Here is a 20,009-nt window from a genome sequence, read left to right as displayed (position 1 = left end):
TGGACTTTGAAGGGACTATGGGCCTGATTCTAACTTTGGAGGACGGTGTTAAACCGTCCCAAAAGTGGCGGATATACCACCTACCGTATTACGAGTTCCATAGGATATAATGGACTCGTAATACGGTAGGTGGTATATCCGCCACTTTTGGGACGGTTTAACACCGTCCTCCAAAGTTAGAATCAGGCCCTATATTTACTATTTGTACTCCAAACAATGTAACAGTAGGGAAAGTGTTGGAATTTAAGGGGTAAAATTTGCTGTTCCTACTTCAACCCATGCAACAGTAAGGAAAGTATTGGCCTTTGAAAGGATGAAATTGACTATTCTCATTCCAAACAACTAGTAGGGAAAGTAATGAACTTTGGAGAGTTTCATTTACGAGTCCCACTACAAATAGGGCAAGAATAAGCATAGCATTGGATTTTGGAGGGGTAACATTTATTAATCCCACTCTAAACAAAGCAATAGTAAGGGAAGAGTTGGACTTTGGAGGGTTAAAAGTTATTATTCATTGGATTTCTGATGGCGGAAATTTATAATTCCCACTCCAGCCAGCACAACAATAGGGAAAGTGTTGGACTTCAGAGGTGTACAATTTAGTACTCCCACTCCAGTCTCTGCAACAGTAGGAAAAGAGTTGGATTTTGGAGGGGTGAAATTGACTATCCCCACTCCAAACAGTGCAACAGTAGGGAAAGTGTTGAACTGTGAAGAGGTTAATTCTATTATTTCTACTGCAGTCTTAGGCCCTCATTTTAACATTGCTGGTCCCACCTAGGGGGCCACCAAAGCCACTGCAAGGATTTCCCCCCTGCTCTATTACAATGTTCCCACCAGTCTGACCAGCAGGAACATCGCAATAGAGAATTCTCAACGGTCAGACCGGCAATAACAGTGCTACGAGATGGCACCCGGCTCCCTTAAAGGGGGCCGACCAGCACCCTCGGAATGTGCACTGTCTGCAGAACAGACAGTGCGCATTCTGATGGCATTGGAATGGGCAATGCAGGGGTCCCCCTGTGGCCTCCAGCAGATCCTCCCCACCAGCCTTTCCATGTTGGAGAAACCATCATGGAAAGGCTAGCGGCAACTGGAGTTATAATCAGCCAAGTGACACTGAGTTCAGCGTCAGCCTGGCTGAGTACAACTCTGACCGCCGTCATGCCATCAGGAACCATTAGAATAAGCGATTATTCAATTTGTTTTATTTTTTATGACCCCCTCTTGTTTGTTCTTTAACTTTTTTCTAATATATCCCCAAACTTGTGAATGGATATTGGGTTGGCCCCCCAAGGTCATGAATGGTTATTGGGCAAGGCAGTCACAGTGTGCCACTTTTAACCTGGCTCTTTGTTAATATGACACATAAAAATAACAAGGCACGTTTTTGGAATTAGAATATATCTTTTAGCAGATTTAACCAAATAGCCCTCTTTGTTAGCAACTACCACTCTATGTAATGTGTGGCTCTGTGTTTCTTTATCCCAAAAACTTATACATTTTATCTGAATTGATGGAGAAGGTTTATGAATCCCTAGGTTTCTGAGCTAATGCAGACCATAAGTGTAAGAAATTAGATTATTATTTGGCGTGAGCGACTGCTCACCTTAAGGAATGATCACAACTCTTGCCAGGGTGAAGCCTCAAATCACTAAATTAACTTGAGCTAAACCTCCTGGTATCTATGGCTCAGAACTGACAGCATTAATGTAGGGTAATGTGTGAAGTAATTGTGCAGTACAAAAACAGCACTAAAGTAAAAATACCAAACAATAAACATCATAAACCTAATTTGAAAAATAGAATACAATTTAAAAACCAAAATGACACCAAAATGTCAAAAATGCGATAAGGGAGTGACGGACATTAATTTGTCATGATTTAAGTAAATGTAGCACCAAAAAAGCAAAGCGCCAACGATAATCAATGGCAGTGGTAGACCGGGACCTAGGCATGAATAGAGGCTGATGAAATGGAGTATGGGTCAGATATACCAACCAGGTTCCTCCTGGTCAAAGATTTGATCTTCTGACCTAGTCTTTTAAGTTCCTATTAACCACACAATACAGTTCTAAGTCCCCGCAGGACTTCAAGGGAGGGTACTTAGCAGCTCTCATGGTATCAGGCAGAGGCCAATAGCAAAGTCCAATCCAAGTCACGGTGATACTGGTCGGCTGGGCACATTTAGAAAATGTGCAGCTTGTGATGTCCCTGGAGCCAAAGAAAAGGTCACCAAATGACCTTTGGATTCACTTCTTTGTCCTATGTAACAGGGGAACAGGTCCAGTTCTTCAGGGCTCCTCTCACAGACAGAAGGTGCAATTGTCCTCTGTTCTTCCACAGGTCCAGATGTGTTCTGAGGAAGGTTAAGTGAGGGTACAGTTTTGTAGGGTTCACCAGCCTTGGGTGGGGGGCACTCTAAGGCACACCTAGATCCTCTCTGACCAATACAGTAAAGGTTTTCATGCCCTACAGTGCCTATGTTTGCTGTAGTTTCTGTTTGCTTTAATAAATACAGGCCAAAATACCTTGTGTCAAGGCAAATTAAAATGGTGAAGATCTTCACCAAACTAAATTTAGGCTCTGAGGATAGGCATGTGAGTGAGAAGTATACTATAGTAATCCTTGTATCCTTCACAAGAAACACTAAAATACACTTTAGAGCACGCATTTTACCCAGAAATAAAACCCATAGACAAAGGTACGATAGGACAAAATCAGGGCGTTTCAGCATCAGACGGGGGATACACAAGAAATGCCTTGCCACCCTGTGCTCACCATTTCAAGTGTGCCCTGAGTAGTACATGTTGCTCAACAGATCTGTCAAGAAGTATTTAACAGTGTGGTGTCACAAGATGGCCACACCTCCCAATCTGAATATTTTGTGATATTTATAGGAGTCATTTAAGCCCATTCAGGTAAGCTTATTATTTGTTCCTGGGAAGTATTTCACACCTATTCCAGACTTGAGCATAGGCTGAGAGCTGGCAGGAGCTTATGCTAATTAGCCTTTTGATAATTCCAATAGGTAAAGGATACCTTTCTAAGAGTTACTTTTCCCTAATATTTATTAACACCTACTTCACCATTTAATTGGATTCTTAATAAATATTAAAAATAACAGTTTAATTATTTTGCTAGCTGGTTCTACTCCCATATTCCAGTATTAGTATTTTAATCCTTACTCTGTGTTTTCTACATAGGACAGCTAGGCCTGCCACAGTGTAACTAGCTTTTAGGGGCTTGCCACTTTAGGAACATGTTAACATTACTTTTCTATCTGTCCGACTTTTAAATACCATGCTCCCTACCTAGTGGGCTACAATTCCTCAAGATCCTCATCCACGCACACAAATCCCTCCTCAACACCAGCCCAACCTACCTCAATGAAAGAGTAAACTTCCACACTCCCACACGCAACCTCCGATCAGCCGACCTCGCACTAGCCACAGTCCCCCGCATCCAGCACACCACCACAGGAGGCAGGTCTTTCTCCTACCTCGCCCCCAAAACCTGGAACTCCCTCCCCACCGACCTTCGCAAAACCAAAGACCTACTAGTCTTCAGAAAGAACCTCAAGACTTGGCTGTTCGACCAGTGACCCTCCCTGGCCCGCCCCCCCCCCCCCTCCCCAGCGCCTTGAGACCCTCAAGGGTGAGTAGCACGCTCTACAAATTTCTTTGATTGATTGATTGATGCCTACATATGGCGACTTACTAATATTTTAAAGGTTTTTCAAACTGTCTAAAAGGGTTATTTTAACAGTTTTCACTGCAGGTTTTGCACTGCAGCAGTCAGGATAGACAGGGTAGACTTTGAAGCTATGTCTGGTAGACTTGAAACCATGTCTGTACTCCCACTATACTCACTATAGTGGATATCACAATAGATGCTGTAGCCCACAAGTGGTATTTAACATTCTGCCTTGGGTGCAAAGTTTACACTATATGCTTGATATTTAAAGACAAATGTGCCAATTAGGAATAAACCAATTTTACCATGTTTTAAGGGGGAGCAGAGGCACTCCACTCCTGGTTAACAGGGATAACATGTACAGTTGGAAAGCCAGAAAAAATATGTGGGCTGATTCACAAAGGTAAACTTACACTTTTGTTTAAGTTTACAATTTTGTGCAATTCACAAAGGACATTTACAGGTAGTCTTATTATGACTGTGGAGTCTCCGCACTTGTGGTGGAGACTCCTTACATAAATATAGATAGGCAGTAGTAAAGGTACTACTCATGAAATTCCTTTGTGAATTGCACAAAATCAAAATGTATACAAAAGTGTAAGTTTACTTTTGTGAATCCAGCCTATAGGGTCCAGTAAAAGGTGAAAAATCTGATGTGATCATGCAGAAACAGGTGATTTCCTAACCTCAACAACTCACATGGGGTTTTTACCCATTCCAAAAAGGCATCCCTTATTAAGCTGCCCCCTAAACTCTCACTGCCATTGCTATGCACATCTTAGGCTAGGAGTTCCCCAATCTATCCAAGTATTCAGAGAAACTTTTGTGCTTAAAGTTAATTATTCCCTTTCCTCCTGTAAAATCACACTGGTCTTACCTATATATAATCCTATGGAAGTGTAGAGTGTGCTTTTGATCTTCCTGACTAAGTATAGTTTGAGAGGAAATGGAGAACATGAGAGCATTACTCTCTAACTACATTTTCTGAGTCATTCCTCAATTAGTTTCTACCAACGTGTCTCATTTACTCAAGGAAGATTGTGTATGAGCATTTCAAACTTTCAGATACTTCCTGTTATGTTGTTTGAAAGAAGAAATGAAAGACAACCTGGTTCATAAATATCCTCTCAAGCATGCATCCTCTTTCCGATGTTGAAAGCAATATTGTGAAGGTCATTCTCTTAGCACTGTAGCAGCTTTTTGCCTCAATCACCAATCAATGCACACATTGATGGAAAGCTGTGATATTTACATTACCAGGCATATCGCTCTGGTGTGCTCAGCATTTTAGCATTCCTCAAAATGAACATATGACGTTTGTTGTTATAGGTAGAGCACTTCACAAGTAAGGACTGAGTTGAGAATGAGAAGCATACTGTAGAGATAATGGAGTTTGTATCCAAAGATTCATACTGTGTCCATCAAATAGCCATCAAATAATCTTTATTGGGTCAGAGTCTATTAAAGCACAGGATACAAACATACACACTACACATAAACATATTACAATAAAAATCCTTCCAGATTTATAAGACAGTACACTAATTCAGTAAAACATTCAAAAATATTTAATTTGATGCATATCTCTTTCTAATTTTAATGGCACACACAATATAACTGAGCAGAGCAAAACACAGTTCAGGGGAGGATAAGCTTTGCAAATATATCATGCCCTCTTTGTAAGATCTAAAATGATAATTTAAAAGAGCCAGCTGTAAAAAACAGCTTCTCAAAGAGTGAAATAAAGTTCAGAAAACCATAAAATGGACCTAACTCTAACATCAGGACAAAATGGGAGGGACGGAAACCAAGTACCCATCAAAGGGAAAACAACTAAAAAATGAATTGTATTTATGTGCAATCTAGTCAAATAAAATCTTGATTCTGAACTATCAATCCAGAGTAAATAAGGTTATATAGCTGAGGTGATAGTTTAAGATAAATAATTCAGAACTGAGGTCATATCTAATACCTTCTCAGTTCTCCTGTCCTCTCTATATGACATTTTATATTACTATTCCTTTAGTTTGTGGACCAATTTTGTCTGGATTATCAAAAAAGGTGCCCAATCCCAAGGCATAAAAAGGTTTTTGACATATGTCAGCCAGGGTATAGGGACCACATTATCAAGTAAAGAGTCAATCAAAACTTTCCTTGAGAAGAATTCCTATGGGGTACTCCAAATCTTAACTCATAGTAAAAGTGGGGCCATGGCAACACGGTCTCCAAAAAAACTCAAGCCTAGTTCTAGATGGCAAACAAGGCTAGTGGTGCTCTGCAGGGTGGTTAAAAGCCTATTTAGAACCTATTTTCTACTGTCTGTTTCCGTGGGACCACTGCCTGCTCTTAAAAAATGTTTGTGCATGCATTCACAAAGAGGAAGGGGTGCCTTGGGGACTAATTCCCCTTTGCGAATGGGTCACCACCTACTTGAAGTAGGTAGTAACTGCGATTGATTTGTGACCACATTCACAGTCACAACACAATCATACATACCTCTGCGATTCGGTATTAGGAAGGGACACCCTTGACACGCTGTTTCTTAATATCGAATCAGTATGTAGTCACAAATCCAATTTGCGATTCAGTCACAAGATACCAAGTCGCAAATTGGACTTCATACATTCCAAAACACATTTTTGCGATTGCAAACGGCCCATTGGGACTTTTGCGATCGCAAAAATGTTTGATACATCTGGCCCTTAGTGTATTAACAAGCTGATACCTAACACTTTGAAATATGGGACAGATGCCAAAGTTTTAACCGTTATATCAGTAAGAGCATGAAACAAAAATAGACTGACCCCCCCCTTTCCTCTACCAGCTGAAGATTGATTTGCATGGGAAAAATATAATTTTAAACCATTGATTAACAAGAAGTCAAAAACCCAAGTCTGTCTGCAACATATTACACTGAAATTAAGTATAAAAGTCAGCCAATCTTCATTTTGGAGTTTTACCTGGCCTCTGCAATATTCCAGGACAGGAGCTGCAATGCCTCATTTGTCTTCCCATCAGTTATATTATCGTTCAAGGGGACTGACAGTTATATACTGGAGTGCTGTGTTCCCACTAATTCTGCCCGACTAGGTGGCTCAGCCAAAATACTTGTCTTCTAGTATCAATCATTTTCAGATAAAAACAATTTGAGGTAACTAACGGAGCCATGAGAGGGGACTTATGTGGTAGTATCTGGCTTTATAAGCTCTGTTTTAATAACCTCGCCTTAGGATGAGGATAATAAGAGGAGCTCATGCGGTGAGCTTGTATGGTAAAGACTTTATGGGGCATAGAATTTAATTGTGATAATAAAAAGCAGGCACATAATGAATCCTTGAACTTTAACACAACACAGCCCCCATTAACAGTTTTTTCAGAAGTACCTATCTGGTTTACCTGCCGAGCCATACTTATTTTACCAAGAATTTATGGGTGGCCATCTGCGAGTTTCATAAGACAGTGGGTACATTTGTAATAAGGCTTTGACAGCCCCTAACAGCTCCTTCCTTCACGTGTGTGACTCCCAAAAGTAGAAGCATATAGGGGGCCCATTCAGGTGGTAAGTGCAAGTTTGATAGTTTGCCTTTAATACGCTGGCCAACAGGTAATGACTGAGACTGGTCAAGATCGTTCAATGCCCCTTTGGTCAAATAACTCATGTGTTCTTGCAAATCAGTTATATGGCATGCAAATAAACCATACTAAGCACTAGCAGTTTCAATAAGTCTGCTGTTATCTGGAAACTGAAGTTGTATTGGAATCGGATCACCATGGTTTTTCCCACTATAGTTTGTGCACGCAGTGCCTTGCCCAAAGCTTCAACTTTCCTTATGGCCTCTATGCGAGTTTGGCAGTCAGTGGACCGACATGGTGGTGGCGGCAGTCTGACCACAGTCGATCTGACAGTCGGACCTTGTACTACTAGTATAGGGATTGCAGAAGATATCCAGCAGTCCGTTGGTACCACCAGATGGGACAGACCACCACGGTCACTAGGAAGCACAAACAGGCCGGCGGAGCATGTGTTGCAGCAAACTTTTTACGAGCTTGCACACCGCCACTGTGTGCACAGCAGTCCAATCAGCACGTATCAGAAGGCAGAAACTGACAGTATTAAGGGAGACACTCACCTGCAGGCAGCCTCACATGTCAGGTGCTGCCAGGGAGCCATTCACCAAGGTCATGCTAATGTTCCTGTTCATCCAAAGACAATGAAATCCACTCCACTGTGGACACCCGCAACTGTAAGTGCACATACCTACCTGTTTCATCAACTGTCAAAACAGTGTGTTGTGTCTGCTTGCTTACATATCGGGGTCACGCCACAGGCAGCAGGTACACGTCTCAAACCACCCACACCCACAACCATACATCAACACAGACACACACATAGGCCCTCATTCCAACATTGGCCGGCGGCGGTCGCCGCCGGCCTGTCGGGGGCCGCCAGAATACCGTTCCGCGGTCGAAAGACCGCGGCGGTGATTCTGACTTTCCCGCTGGGCTGGCGGGCGGCCGCCTTCAGGCCGCCCGCCAGCCCAGCGGGAAAGAGGCTTCCACGATGAAGCCGGCTCGGAATCGAGCCGGCGGAGTGGAAGCTGTGCGACGGGTGCAGTTGCACCCGTCGCGTATTTCACTGTCTGCGAAGCAGACAGTGAAATACATTTAGGGGCCCTCTTACGGGGGCCCCTACAGTGCCCATGCCAGTGGCATGGGCACTGCAGGGGCCCCCAGGGGCCCCGCGACCCCCCCTACCGCCATCCGGTTCCCGGCGGGAGAACCGCCGGGAACTGGATGGCGGTAGGGGGGGTCGGAATCCCCTCGGCGGCGCAGCTAGCTGCGCCGCCTTGGAGGATTCCTATGGGCGGCGGTACACTGGCGGGAGACCGCCAGTGTTGCCGGTCCGACCGCGGCTTTACCGCCGCGGTCGGAATGCCCATTGGAGCACCGCCGGCCTGTCGGCGGTGCTCCCGCGGTCCTCCACCCTGGCGGTTTGAAACCGCCAGGGTCGGAATGAGGGCCATAGTCACCATACACCACCTTTGCGCAGCACAAATACACACTCCACCTCAACACAATACAAACACACATAACCACACAGCTCCGGCACAGGGACAGTGAAGGCTACACAACATTGTCACACCACTTGCCAGGGACTGTTCACACATACAAAACACATAGGTATCGAAGTGGCATGAAACATAAACAACACCACCATAAAACAACCCTGCAATGGACACACACATCACAGCACAATAGAAGCATAATGGCATGCACTAAACACAGAGATACAAATAGATAAAGACAATATGGAAACTATTCCTGCACAAATGGGGGAGAGGCATCTGGGACACCTAGGGAAGGAGACTGCACTGGGACATACATCACCTCGAACAGGCCCCTCAACCAACATGTGCACAGGAAATGGCCCTACATGGGTACGAGGGGCAAACAATTCTAAACCTAAATGTCATGCACATAGTAGAATGAGGAAGGGCAAGTCAACCAAGCATGTACAACCCCTACTGCATGGAACATACTCCTAGAGGAATTAGCTGCAAGATACACACACCTAACTGGGCACATGCACAGGCAAATTCAAACAAAGAAAGCACAATTGAGTACCCTCCCTGTCTGCAAAACAAACCTCAAGATGATTAAGTCAGATACATGCTCACGTTGGACAACACAAGATTAAATATTTACCATTCCAAACAGTACACAATGCAATGACACCACCATTGCATTTACACCCACATATCCATACAGACAACATTTCCGTTAGTTTTGGGTGACACCAGCACTGCCCACAAAGTCAGAATTTGCAAACAACAACAAATGGATCAGCAAGCAGGCTGAAACACATACAATTGAAGGCAGACAAAGCAAGTTACTCAGGAACAAAATGAAGGTAAAAAAGGGTCTGCAGGACAAATGTTCACCCAACAAAATAACTGTTTGGGTTTAATAAAAAGAGACAGGAAAATGTCCAAGGTCAGTGGCCAGTCAATTAGTTTACCATTGCACAGTATTGTTCCAATACTTGACTCCTATTACTACCAGGGACCCTCCATAGGAAGAGACATAAAGGGGGTAAGCTTGCACCTCAGGGATTATCTGGAGGGACAGATTTGGGAGGAGGGTTGGGCTTGAGAGGGGCTGTCGTCTTGGGAGGGGTTGGATTCTTCCTGGTGGAGTGGGCTCCTTCTTGGTGGGGAGGGGTGTAGGTGCTTGCAGTGGGTGGGCAGGGGAGGCTTTGAAGGTGGAAGGGATGGACTTGGGGCTCAGTGGGGTCCTTCTGGGTATGGTCATGGGGGAGAACAGGGGTAAGGTCAAGCTCACAGATGAACAATTTTTTGGACACACGGGGATGGTCATCAAAAGAGGGTTTAGTTTGGAGGCTGAGGGTGTGGTTGTTCAATGTGTAGATGTGGATGTCGTAGGTGTGTGCTTATGCGAGGTATGCTTGTGTGTGGTGGGTGTCTGTTGGGTGGGTGAGTGAGGACGTTTAATTGTCTTTGGCTTGGGGGTGCGGAGGTGCTGGGGGATGCTATTGGCTGTCTGTCGGGACGGTGACTGCAGATATGTAGATGTGGTAGATGTATGTGTGTCTGTAGCTGTGGATTCTGTGGGTGTGGTGATTTTGGTGGATGTTTGTGGGTCTCCTGCGGTGGTGTCTGCAGTTAGGATGGTTGTGGTTGCCGTGTCAGTGACTGTGATGGTGTCTGTACGTATGCTTGATGTCATGTGTGTGATGCTGGGGTTGCAGGGGAAGCTATGACTGTTGTTGTGTCTGTCGGTGGATGTTTTATATGCATGGTGGTGTGTCATGTGGTGCTTGTGTTTGTGTGTGCTTCATTTGTCTGTTGAGGTGAATGTCTACGGATCTGTTTGTGTGCTTTGAGTAGATAGGGGAAGGGGGATTTGGACTAGGAAGAGGGAGGTAGAGCGGGGACAGAAGGTTGAGGGTTACTGGCTGCCATCAGTGTTGAGGCCAGAGCCTCAAAAGATCTCCGTAGGCCAACCATTGCCAATAAATGCTTTCCAGGAACGTGTTGGTTTGTTGCAGTTGGGTCTCCAGTCACCTGTATAGCATCCAAAATCCCTGACTGACCGCAGAGATACTTCTCAGGAGGTCAATAGCCTCCTCACTGAGGGCAGCAGGGGTAACAGGGGCTGGTACAGAGGTACCTGCGGCAAAAGAGACTCCCACTCTCTTGGGTGAGCAGACATGGCCAACTGGATGGGGACCAAAAGTGAGGGCGGTGATACAACAGGAGGTGGTGGACAAAGATGGTGCTGGAGTATGCCCCGATGGGTCTGCCACCAGTAGGGAGTGGCCACTGGAGGAGGAATTCGTGGATGATGATGATGCAGATCTGGTCTCCCCTGTGGCACTCCCCTCCCACTCAAGGCCACTGGGTCCCTCTGGGTCAGTTGTCTCTTGACATGAGGTCCAGTGGCCAGATGCGTCCCAACTTGGCTCAGCCCCATCTCCTCTGCTTGTCTGTGCTAATGCTGCATGGTCAAAGAGGAATATGGTCATCACATGCACATGGTAACACCTGAACTGCAACTCAGATTGACTAACAATACCATCAAATCTTGTAGGCCCCAGCAAAACTACTCTCCTAAGTGGTGCATAGATGAACCATGACATGTGAATGCATGCCCTCTGAACGTACTCCAGTGGTCCACAGTAAAATCAGGACCTCAGACAACTACAGTTGCAAGGGTGAAGTCTTACCACTACACTAACCATACAACAACTAGGAGTCCTCCTTATCCTCATAGTTGTCGCAACTTCAGCAGACCTCAGTCAACTAATGGCAAACAACTGTAACCCATTTTAAGTTCCATTCCCACATATCCCACACAAGGTCATGCACACATTTATTTGGCACATATATCATGAGCATACAAGTAGAAATGAGGCCCTGAAATCCTGCTATGTGTATCCAAAAAGTTCTATATTCTGATGTATGTGACATGGAAAAAATTAGGCTGAGGCAGAGCTCTCAGAGGTCCACTCCTCAGTATACCAGAGTTCATTTAAAACTCTGAGAGTTCCATGGAGGCGGAGTTCCATGAGCATGCTCCCAATCTTTGAAGCGCTAAGCAGGGTCGGGTCTGCTTAGCTAGGCCTGACCCTGCTTAGCGCTTCCGAGATCAGATGCATTCAGGACATGGTCAAAGGCAGTGAAAGCCACTGTTTCAACCCTCTTATGCACCAGCCTGCCCTGTGTGCAGTGCACACAGGACAGGCTGGTGCACAAGAGGCCTGGAGAGGCTGGTGCACAAGAGGCCTGAAATGGCAGCCTTCGCTGCCTAGGGCCCTGGCCTGAATACAGGCCAGGGCCCTAGGCAACGAAAGCTGTCATTTCAGGCTTCTTGTGCACCAGTGTGCACATTATTGTGAACCCCTACATAAAAAGAAAAACAAGGACTTACCAGGGTTCTTCCATGGGTCCTCCTCATTGCCAGAAGCTTGGCTCTCTGACTCTCTCTGCCCCATGGCTGCTGGTGGTCGGAGGGAGACCTGGATCCGGAGCTGATGAGCTGATGAGCTGGCACCGGCAAGCAGCTCTTCGAGTGAGTGTGCACTGCAGCTCTGTTATGGGCCACACAGCACAAGCGCAGACTGTCTGCACTTGTGCTGTTTGGCCCATAGTTGGGCTACAATGGGCACACGATGAGCTCCACTCTGTTGGTGGGGCTAGCGTAGTGTTTGATCGAACTCCACGCTCCAAGCAGAGCGTGGAGTGCCAAAAACTCCGTAACTCCACCAACGGAGTGGAGATCATCGTGTGCGCACTGCAGCCCAACTATGGAGGCGGGACCACTTCCCATCCCTAGAAATAACCATGTCACAGAGGAAATATTTCAACAATGTACACTTCAACAAGTGACATCTGTCACAATAGATTCAAAGAGGTAGTATCAATGTAACCCACTAGGCCACACATGTGGCATTGAAAGGAACACTGTTGATGTCAGGTTTAATATGTCATGGAGAAATGTTGCACATCCATTACAATGACATCCTCTGAGAGTTTCTATAGTAGACATCTTTACTTTGCATGTTAGGGAGTCACAGTTCTTTAACAGAACTTTGGAAGGCCTTCATCCTGTTGCTCAATGGACACCAAAATCACTAAACACATATTGGACATCTCACTCCTGGTGCTTATCTGTGGATTAATGCCTGTGGCCAAGCACATGTGATGTAAACACTGCCTACAGTCAGTGAACAATCCTCAATCATTACATACGTGCAGGGCACTTTTACATATGATTCGACATCAAGGGCATTGATAAACACAAAGTTATTCCATATTTGGACCTAGCTGTCATCTCCCTCATAACTACTGTAGTTCTACATGGCAAATGACATACTATGACACATGAAGGATTACGTCAGACAATGAACAATGGTGACACACTTCTGTCTGTGGCACCACATGAAATGGACTCCCATTGTTGATATTCTATATCACTAACAGTTTCCCAAATACATATATGTGAGGGATTATGGACATCATCCCATCAACATAGGTAGAACATGCATGGAACCTCACCATAGAAATATTTCCTAAAGAGAAAGGGACACATGTTGACATGTTGGCACAAGGAATGTTGGCAACAGTGATGACACACCAGTCATGTCAGTAGACATTCCCCATTTACCAAGGAAACATAGTTTGCTACAGCTGCAAACAAATAGCTGTGTAAGTCATGTCATATGTATGATGGACACCTACAAATCACAGACTGCAGTGAGGCACTAGCACCCATAATACACAGAAAATAACCAGCTCCTGGGTGGCAGATGTCTACATACACCTATACATATACACAGACACATGGCAGAGTACAGTGATTCACAATCTACTTACCTTTGACCTCTATCATATAGGTAGAGTTATCTGTTGGGTCGAAATTAGACCCACTAGAACAACAATCAGTGAATGAATGATCACTGTACACAGTCAGTTGTGCTCCCTGCTGAGCAAACTGTATGAGGATTCCCCCAGTTTTGTCCTAGATCCCTGGTTCAAAAGGCAAGGCACACCAGTGTGGTACACATGACATGTCAACACAAAGAATCTCCCATCTACTATGTGACACACAGCTCATCCCTCATTGCCAGGGGGAGCAGTCAGTACCTCACTCAATCACCTGGCAATTGGACAGGCAGGTATTTGCTGTGTACTCACTCTTTTGTTGCTGCTGTGCTGCCCTCAAACGCCCATCCAGTTTCGTGTAGGACACCACCAGAACGCGGGCCATTAGGGAGATCATGGTCCGATGGGCACCCCCCTATGTTGGGAGGACAGCCCCAGTTGGGCCTCTGCAATCTTCCATGCCCAGAGTCTCAGTTCCTCCCACCTCTTGCAACTGTGGGCACTCTGCTGGGTTTGGACCCCCATGGTCCACACCTTCTTGATAATGGGTCTCCAATTCCCTTTCTTCTGATGCTCTTCCACCTGCATGGATGCAAAAGACAGGACAAGAAATTATGCCAACAAGTCCCATCCCAAATTGCTGAGCCACATATATGTCAGTATATCAAGATCAGAACATCCTGCCTAGCCCATACTGCTCAAGAGTGGCACATAACAGTCATTGAATAAAGGGAGATGACTACAAACACTTTCTGATATGCAGCCCTATCTACCACCCAGCTCAGGCCCTGCACTGACTAGGTAGGTCAACTGACATCTTGTGGGACATGAACTAGCAATCTGACAGAGCTCATAAACACTCTTAGACACATCACAGCAAATTGGCTTCTGGAAAGTAAACTCTTCAGCCATGATTGCATTAAAAACACTCATGATCTGTGAGAATGATCCTCTGCCTACAGTCCCTACAGGATACTGCCAGGGTACAAACTCTAACGTCACACATGAGTAACAATGAAGGGATTGACATGATGGGCACTGAAAGAGTCCAGCCTGTCCATCTGCAAATACATATGCAGACTCATTACACTTCAGGGGGGGGGGTTGTGTGTCTCATCATCAACAAAAAACACACTTTTTGACATACTGTACATAATACATAACTCACCTTCAGAATAATATAGGCATGTATTCTCATTTTCTGCAATATGACCAGACAACTGAGTCACATATTATTGTTTATCAGTAAACAAAACACAGTTTGCACTTATGCAATGTCAGAAATGCAATGAGCCTGCAGAAGACACACGTGACCTGTATGAAGATGACAACAGGGCTGGGGGCTCAAGGGACCTGTCAATGCTTTGAAAGACACATTGTCAGAGATGCCAAGTGCACATCAGTCACAGATCATCAGCTCTCCCCTAATAACATGTAAATTCTTATCAGAGGAAACAGCCTCAATACACTATGGGGGTCATTCCGACCCTGGCGGTGAAATCCGCCAGGGCCGTGAACGACGGAAAGCACGTCCAACAGGCTGGCGGTGCTTTCCTGCCCATTCTGACCGCAGCGGTAAAGCCGCGGTCAGAAAAGGGGATCCGCCGGATTTCCCCTGTCTGGGCTGAATCTCCATGGCGGCGCTGCAAGCAGCGCCGCCATGGAGATTCCAACCCCCTTCCCGCCATCCTATTCCTGGCGGTTTTTACCGCCAGGAACAGGATGGCGGGAACGGGTGTCGTGGGGCCCCTGGGGGCCCCTGCACTGCCCATGCCACTGGCATGGGCAGTGCAGGGGCCCCCTAACAGGGCCCCAGCATGATGTTCACTGTCTGCTTAGCAGACAGTGAAAATCGCGACGGGTGCAACTGCACCCGTCGCACCCCTGCAACACCGCCGGCTCCATTCGGAGCCGGCTTCTATGTTGCAGGGACTTTTCCGCTGGGCCGGCGGGCGCTCCTTTGGCGGGCGCCCGCCGGCCCAGCGGGAAAGCCAGAATGGGCTCTGCGGTCTTTTGACCGCGGAGCGGCCAAATGGCGGTGACCGCATGGTGAGCGGCTACCGCCGCCCGCCGCGGTCAGAATGACCGCATATATATTGTCAATGAGTCAACACCAGCCCAGATTTGGACAAATTCAGTGATATACATTTGACAGGACCTGGCCTCTTCTGGCTGAGGAGACAGACCTACATGAAACTCCTTTCCTAACCCTTCCATGCATTACAGTACATCATGTAGTCAATAGCCAAATGGCCTATGCTGTTGTTGTATCAACTTAAGGGGCAGAGTAAGTCAGGATAGGCCTTTCAAACACCATACTAGAAGGGCAGATGTGGTTTGAAATGTCTGTGGTACCATAAACATGGCTCACATTACACACAACTGACACATACAACATGTATACAATGCTCATTCTGTCATTAAAATACATGTGCCCTCACATTGATGACATCCATGAGATAAGAGATGTCTAGGGATGGCTGTTATGTCACCTCACCTAGTTATGTACCTCCAATTCAAGGTGGATCAGGATACAGTCAACAAACACACCACAATATACCAGAAATCAACACCTGGCACTGTGCACAAATACATGCACTTTGACTCCCCCATTGATTGTTACTGTCTGCACCTGCAGGGCTTAGAATTCACATTCTACCACACATAGGGGCAGATGTAGCAAAAATTTGCGAGTCGCAAATGGCCCAAATCGTAATTTGCGACCCTGCAAAATCGGAAATGGGATGCAAAAACCCTATTTCCGAATCGCAAATTGCGACGTGAGCCATTACCGACTCGCAAAATTTGGGAACCCATTGTGCGACCCGCAAATAGGTAGACGCAATTTGCGAGTCGCAAACCATATGAAAAAGCCACTTGCAAATTGCGACTAGTCGCAAAAAGCCTATTTTGCACACCCAAATTACCACTATCTCAGAGCAGGTGGTAATCATAACCAAAGTATAAAAAGAGACCCAGAAGGCATCTGGGTTACTCAAAATGGCTGAAATATATGTGATAGCAAGGAGGAGGAGAGTCCACGCCGCACAGCAGAGGAGGAGGAGGAGCCAGAGACAGGAGAGGATATACAGAACCAGGCAGACACTTTTCCAACAAACTGAGGAGGAGATTTGTGACAAATACAGACTCAGCAGTGCAGCAATATTAGAATTAATTGATCTACTCAATCCGCAACTTCAACGACAGACTGTGCGCGGCAGCGCCATCCCCACACATGTGCAAGTGCTATGATCACTGCACCTCTTGACCTCGGGCAGCTATCAGGGGGTCATTGCAGTGTCAGGTGGGGTATCCCAAAGTGCACTCTTACGATTCTTCAGATCATTCCTAGATGCCATACTCACACACATGTCCAGATACATATACTTACCCAGGAATGAGGCAGAAATCAACAACACCAAGTTGGAATTCCACAGAATTGCCAACTTCCCATATGTAATAGGGTGTATAGACGGAACACATATACAAATATGCCCTGCTGCAAATCTGGAATATCTGTCCGCAATCGGAAATATACCCACTCACTGAACATCCAGGTGGTATGTGACGCCCATTATGTCATCACTGATATGGTAGCCAAATTTCCAGGGAGTACACATGACTTACATTTTTAGGCACAGTGGGATACACCAACGCCTAGAACGTGGGGAGTTTGGAGACGGATATCTCTTAGGTATTGCTGCAGACACCCTGAAGCCATACACACAGGTCACTGTAGAAACCATTTATGCCCTGCTAACATTGTTAATTTTTGCCACCCAGACCCAGGTGATAGTGCATATGCGCTACGACCATGGATACTTACCCCATACCTAACACCCAGAAATGAGAATGAGAGGCAATATAACAGTGCACATAGGAGGACCAGAAATGTCATAGAGAGGACCTTGAAGGCAAGATTCCGATGCCTCCACAGAAGTGGAGGTGCGCTCCAATATGTCCCAATAACAGCTTTCAAGATAGTTGGCGCAGTCGCTATACTGCCACACATTGCCACCAGACGTGGGCTACATCTCACCCCTGAAGACCCAGATTCGGAGGATGATGAGCAAGAGCTACTACATTGCCAGCCTGGGGATAGAAGCATTGCAAATCAAGGCAGACAGAGACGGGACCACATTGCAAACCAATACTTTGGAAGGTATGTGGCAACTGTCACCACACACATTTATGTCACACACAAAGAGCCCAGTTGTGAAGTGGATCAAACAATACCTTTTAATAAGTGAACCTAATAACTAAATAACTGAACTGTTGTTAAGGGGCTACACATGTCCACCCTCAATGAGGACACATTAACTCCATGTGCCTCATGTGTCCTGCAGTGTTTGGGCCTAACACCTCCTCCTGGTACACCCAGCATGGCTTGTGCTAGGTGGGTCAGCAGACCCCTGACGTGCACTGCCACTCCGCAAGACACGTGTGTCTGTAGCAGATGCGCTGCTGATGGTGGACCCCTCCTCACTGTCCTGAGGTGTCTCAGCCGTGACCCTAGCCACCTGTCTAGCCTCCAGCATGTCCACAGCGTGGCTAACGCGGCCCAGTCCCCGAGCGACATCCCCTGCAAAGTGGCCCAAGTCCACCTGCAAGCTCACAGTACGTCGTGACAGCCCTGTGGTGTTCACTGCAAGACGGACAATGGATGCAGCCATGCGGTCCAATCTCTGTACCAGTTGGCGCTCACGGCGCCATGCACTCTGTCTCTCTGACACCAGTTCCGTCACCAGTTGCCGTATGGATAGGGTTAGGTCACTGACATTGTCATTCAAACGTGTGAACTGTGTGTTAACTTCTGCCAGGCCATGTGTAAAATTGTGCTCCATCCTCTGCATTGCCCCAGAAATAATTCTCAACTGCCTTGTTTGCAGGCGCTGACCAGATAGGAGGGATGCCTCAGCTGCAGACATGGATGCGTCACATATATCCTCCTGGGACACTGCCTGGACATGGAGTCTGCGTCTGCGACGCAGTGGTGCTTCTTGGTCTTGCTGTCTCACACTGTGGCTGGGACCAGGTGCTGTGTCTCTTTCCTCCATGTCTACTTCTTCAGCTGGAGGGAACTGTGGTGGTGTGTTGCTGGGCCCTGTAGTGGCTCCTGCAGCCTCCTGCCTGTGGCCTGCTTTCTTCACCCTGGACGGTGTGGCTGGTGAGGGTGTCTTGTGGGAGACCTGTGGGACATAGGGAACACACTGTCAGTCTCTAACATCTGTTGTATGCCTCCTAATAAACAGTTGCCTATAAGCTGCCTACTGTACTACATTGCCCATAATGCACCATTCTGGTGGTTGCTAGTCTGGAATGGAGCTAGTCTGGTTGTGCATGCTGCTGTGTACTGGGTGGGTGTGGGTATAGCATTTATAGGTGTACATGCATGTTTCATAGTACTCACTTTTTGATGTCCCTTGCGCTGACGTGTCCAGTACTCCCATTCCTGACACTGCCTCAGGCTCCAGGGTCTGTTCAACCAGTTCCTCCATGGCTGTGGGTGGTGGGATGGTGGATGGGCCTCCTCCTGTGCCCCTCATCTCCCTGAGGCGCTCTGCCACCCTCTCCTTTGTCCTGGAGAGCAGGTCATACCACCGTTTTTTAATTTCCTCTATGCTTCTGTGGCTCACCCCTATGGCATTGACCCTCTCCTGGATGTCTTGCCAAATTCTCCTCTTTGCAGTGTCTGGGACACTCAGGACAGCCTTTCCAAACAGCTGGTCATGGTGCTGGCAGCATTCCTCTGTCAGCACCTCAAGTTCCTTTTCAGAGAATTTCAATTTTCTCTTCCTGCCTGCACTGCCCGAGTCTTCCATTGTTGCAGCTGTTCCTCCAGGTAGTTGCTCAGCAGTTAGTAAAGGGTGTGGTCCTCCCTCCTCCCAGGTGTATTTAATGACTTCCTGGGTCTGATGTCATCAGCGAGAGCCAGGAAGTGTTTCTCCAACTGTTTTGCTGCACCTGCATCCAATTTGCGGCACAGTCGCAATTTGCGATACCCAACTCGCAATTTGCGAGTTCGTTTTTAGCAAAGTCGCAAAAAGCGGCCTCGCTAACAGCGGACTCGCAATCTGCAATGCGACATCATTTGCGAGTCGCAAATTGATGTCGCTTTGTTTTGTTGGATCCCATTTTGCGAGTCGGAAATTGCGAGTCGCAATGACGCGCAATTTCCGACTCGCAAATTTTTTGCTTCCTACATCTGGCCCATAGTCACTCTCTAGCCTGTGAGGAGGGAATATATGTCAAAGTAAATCAGAAAAATGTGCACAGGAGGTCACTTACCTGCTCCTCTGGTGCACCATGAAGCTGTTGCTTCAGGATTAGGACCTCAGACACCAGCTTCTCCAGCTACTCTGGTGAGAAAGCTGGGACCCTATCACCTGCTGGACATGGCATAATTGC

The sequence above is a fragment of the Pleurodeles waltl genome, chromosome 10 (genome assembly GCF_031143425.1).
Source record: "Pleurodeles waltl isolate 20211129_DDA chromosome 10, aPleWal1.hap1.20221129, whole genome shotgun sequence".
Taxonomy (NCBI): Eukaryota; Metazoa; Chordata; class Amphibia; order Caudata; family Salamandridae; genus Pleurodeles; species Pleurodeles waltl.
The sequence above is the reverse complement of the archived record's forward strand: the minus strand, read 5'-3'. Positions refer to the sequence as shown.